Source organism: Ascaphus truei, chromosome 3 (assembly GCF_040206685.1).
Source record: "Ascaphus truei isolate aAscTru1 chromosome 3, aAscTru1.hap1, whole genome shotgun sequence".
Classification (NCBI taxonomy): Eukaryota; Metazoa; Chordata; class Amphibia; order Anura; family Ascaphidae; genus Ascaphus; species Ascaphus truei.
The window spans coordinates 15,480,179-15,485,413 of record NC_134485.1 but is presented as its reverse complement, the minus strand read 5'-3'; positions in this window follow the sequence as shown (position 1 = coordinate 15,485,413).

The window sequence follows — 5,235 nt, the reverse complement described above, 5'->3', positions numbered from 1 at the left end:
ATATAGATATAGATATATATATGTGTGTGTGTGTGTGTGTGTGTGTGTATATATGTATATATATATATATATATGTGTGTGTGTGTGTATATATGTATGTGTGGTGTATATGGATGTGTGCGATGTGTGTGTGGTGTGTGCGTGTGAATATATTTATCAAAGTTGCACAATGTTAATAAATAATTTATTCTCACATGTCTTTTTTTTTTTCATTTTTAAATATTATATAATGTACACACACACACACACACACACACACACACACACACACTGACAGCTACCAAGTGACAAACACACACAGTGATACCCGCCTCCCAAGCGCGCTTGCTGTCTCCTCTGCCAGGACAGCGAAAAGCTCCTGGTAGAGCGAGCGCCAGCAAGCAAGAGCGAGCAGCAGCACCTAACCGCTTACTATGTCCCAGGCCAGAGGAACTATAGCAGCGCTGATTACAGATGCAGGGGCTTTGTGCATCTGTTCAGCCCGGCTCAGCGACGCTGAGAGAGGGAGGCCCGGCGCGCACGCTGGAGGAGCAGCACCGGGAGACTGAGAGAGAGAGTGAGGTCAGAGAGAGAGTGATGTCAGAGAGAGAGAGAGAGTGATGTCAGAGAGAGAGAGAGAGTGAGGTCAGAGAGAGAGAGAGTGAGGTCAGAGAGAGAGAGAGTGAGGTCAGAGAGAGAGAGAGAGAGAGTGAGGTCAGAGAGAGAGTGAGGTCAGAGAGAGAGTGAGGTCAGAGAGAGAGAGTGAGGTCAGAGAGAGAGTGAGGTCAGAGAGAGAGTGAGGTCAGAGAGAGAGTGAGGTCAGAGAGAGAGTGAGGTCAGAGAGAGAGAGTGAGGTCAGAGAGAGAGTGAGGTCAGAGAGAGAGAGAGGGAGGTCAGAGAGAGTGTGAGGTCAGAGAGAGAGAGAGAGGTCTGAGAGAGAGAGAGTGAGAGAGAGAGTGAGGTCAGAGAGAGAGAGAGTGAGGTCAGAGAGAGAGTGAGGTCAGAGAGAGTGAGGTCAGAGAGAGTGAGAGTGTGTGAGAGAGACACCAACTGCGCACTGCAACTGTTAGGTATGTATATACACCTTTGTTTTTACTTTGGGCGCCGCGTAAAAATCCTGATCGCCTTGGGGAGCCTTGAAAAAATTCTGATTGCCTTGGGGAGCCTTGAACCGAAAAAGTTTGGGAACCACTGAGGTACAGAATCTACACACAACGCACAAACACAGCACACACACACATTCACACAACACCAAACACTGCAGACTGCCTCTTCAAACCCCCCCTCCCCTCCACGCCACACATCTCCCTCCCTCAACCGGACCGCGAGGCCGCGGCCTCCACTCACACACCATGGCAACGATGTCCCTCCCCCTATCCCGCTACCTCACACAGTGTAGCTCCCGCGAACCGCACAGCACGCCACATCTCCTGCACCTCACACAGCTCCCTACCGCAACCGGACCGCGAGGCCCCCTACCCCGCTACACCATGCCACCAATGTCCCTCCCCCTATCCCGCTACCTCACACAGTGTAGCTCCCGCGGACCGCACAGCACGCCTCACATCTCCTGCACCTCACACATCTCCCTCCGCAACCGGACCGCGAGGCCCCCTACCCCGCTACACCATGCCACCAATGTCCCTCCCCCTATCCCGCTACCTCACACAGTGTAGCTCCCGCGGACCGCACAGCACGCCTCACATCTCCTGCACCTCACACATCTCCCTACCGCAACCGGACCGCGAGGCCCCCTACCCCGCTACACCATGCCACCAATGTCCCTCCCCCTATCCCGCTACCTCACACAGTGTAGCTCCCGCGGACCGCACAGCACGCCTCACATCTCCTGCACCTCACACATCTCCCTCCGCAACCGGACCGCGAGGCCCCCTACCCCGCTACCCCATGCCACCAATGTCCCTCCCCCTATCCCGCTACCTCACACAGTGTAGCTCCCGCGAACCGCACAGCACGCCTCACATCTCCTGCACCTCACACATCTCCCTACTGCAACCGGACCGCGAGGCCCCCTACCCCGCTACACCATGCCACCAATGTCCCTCCCCCTATCCCGCTACCTCACACAGTGTAGCTCCCGCGGACCGCACAGCACGCCTCACATCTCCTGCACCTCACACATCTCCCTCCGCAACCGGACCGCGAGGCCCCCTACCCCGCTACACCATGCCACCAATGTCCCTCCCCCTATCCCGCTACCTCACACAGTGTAGCTCCCGCGGACCGCACAGCACGCCTCACATCTCCTGCACCTCACACATCTCCCTACCGCAACCGGACCGCGAGGCCGCGGCCTACACTCACACACCATGGCAACGATGTCCCTCCACCTATCCCGCTACCTCACACAGTGTAGCTCCCGCGGACCGCACAGCACGCCACATCTCCTGCACCTCACATAGCTCCCTACCGCAACCGGACCGCGAGGCCGCGGCCTACACTCACACACCATGGCAACGATGTCCCTCCCCCTATCCCGCTACCTCACACAGTGTAGCTCCCGCGGACCGCACAGCACGCCACATCTCCTGCACCTCACACAGCTCCCTACCGCAACCGGACCGCGAGGCCGCGGCCTACACTCACACACCATGGCAACGATGTCCCTCCCCCTATCCCGCTACCTCACACAGTGTAGCTCCCGCGGACCGCACAGCACGCCTCATCTCCTGCACCTCACACAGCTCCCTACCGCAACCGGACTGCGAGGCCGCGGCCTACACTCACACACCATGGCAACGATGTTCCTCCCCCTATCCCGCTACCTCACACAGTGTATGACAACACCTACCACTGGAAATCAGATGTTCGTTGAAATAAAATATGTTTTCCTAACTATTTTACTGTCTGTATAATGTACACAACACTCACCCACACAAAACCCCCTCATACACACACACACACACACGCAAACATCCTGTCATTCTATGCCACACACTACACTCAAAAACATGCCATTTTTAACATGTGTATGACCAACAACACGCACTCACACACGTCACACACACAACATGCCTCATACACACACACACGCCATCACACACCAGCAACACACACACATGCTCTCACACACACCACACACCATGCCACCGATGTCACTCCCGCTATCCCGCTACCTCACACACTCTACCTCCCGCGGAACAACCAGCACGCCTGACATCTCCTGCACCTCACACATCTCCCTCCGCAACCGGACCGCGACGCCGCGGACTACAGTCAAACAGCATGCCACCAATGTCACTCCCGCTATCTCACACACTCTATGACAACACCTACCACTGAAACTCAGCTGTTCCTTACAATAAAATATGTTTTCCTAACAATTTCACTGTCTGTATAATTTATTCTAAAACACTTCTCACACCACCACTCACACACAACACTCACCCACACAAAACCCCCTCATACACACACACACACACACACGCAAACATCCTGTCATTCTATGCCACACATTACAACAAATCACACCTCACCTTCACCCTCATAATACACACACTACACTCAAAAACATGCAATTTACAACATGTCTATGACCAACAACACGCACTCACACACGTCACACACACAACATGCGTCATACACACACACATGCCATACCGCACATGCACACACACACGCACTCAGCAACGCCACACGCCCTCAACCACGCAACACACGTACTCACACACACACACACCAACCTCCTCTGCTGATACAACACACAAAACAACACTTCAACATAACCTTAACTACCACACACAACACAACCACCACTAAACAAACACACACACCCAACCCACTGTTCCAATTACCTACCCTTCACCATACACACTACACTGAATACAATGCACATTTACACGTCTCACCACCCACTCCCATTGCACATCAACATCCCACCACACACAAACATATACAACAACACAACACCTCCGCTACTAACACACCTAGCACAATAAATCACCTCTTCCTTTCAATAACATATTTTACACAAAACATTACTATTTACACATCTGTCTAATTTATTGCACACAAACACTCAACTAACCAACACTGACACACACACTCACACACCACACACTCACTATCACATCACACACTCACTCATCCACACACACACCCCACACAATCAACAATCACACACAATAATTACATACACACACTATTCTGCCACACACACAGCCAACATTAACACAAAACAAAAACACACACAACATTTCAACACCTACACAAACGCACACCAAACACAAATAAATACCCCTCAATACTGTCACACTTTATCAATTTACAAACTTTTCACAGACCACAACCGGATGCCTTCAACACCTCTACGCTTCAACGCTGTGCCAAAACACACAATACAATCATTGGATCGAACTGCGCCTTGACACAACAACATCAGGAAGTATTGTAAACACAATCGCACTGAAACACTTCACTAACATCACACACAACACCTACCTCAACACACACATCAACAACTTTTAACAACACATCACAACTTACACACACAACACCTCTACAACACCTACAATAACGCACATCACAACAACAACACCAAACACACATCTTCACAACACAAAACATGCCACCCAAAAAACACCTTGGCAAAACAAAACATACACACCCTGACAATGAACGTGACACGCACACACACACACAAATTATATGTACTGCACCACACAATGCACACACCCATTTCACACACATTGAAATCCACGCACACAATGCTAACAAACAACTCACAACGGAATACACAATAGGTCAACAACAAATCCTCACAACCACAACATCAACACCAACACATTACACACAACAACATCACACACTAATTCCATTTAATACACACACAGCAGGTATATCAAACGCACAAATACACACACAGCATCCTAACACAACTATTCAACAACACACACACACCACAACATCACCTGCTAATGAAACACTACAGCGCCAAACACGCCTTGCACAACAAAGAGACAGAGCCAGAATCAGAAGAGCAACACAACGAGAACAACAACAACAAAAACACAGACACACCCACTACATCAACAGACGCTCACACTACAGAACAACAACAACGTACTGCAACATCCAGACCCTCAGAGACTACAGAACAGCATGAGGCACGCCTTGCAAAAGACCAACAACGTGCTACAACATCACGAGACGCAGAGACTACAGAACAACATGAAATACGTCTGCAGAAAATGCGACTACGAGCTACAACAAGAAGAGCCACCGAGACTCCACAAC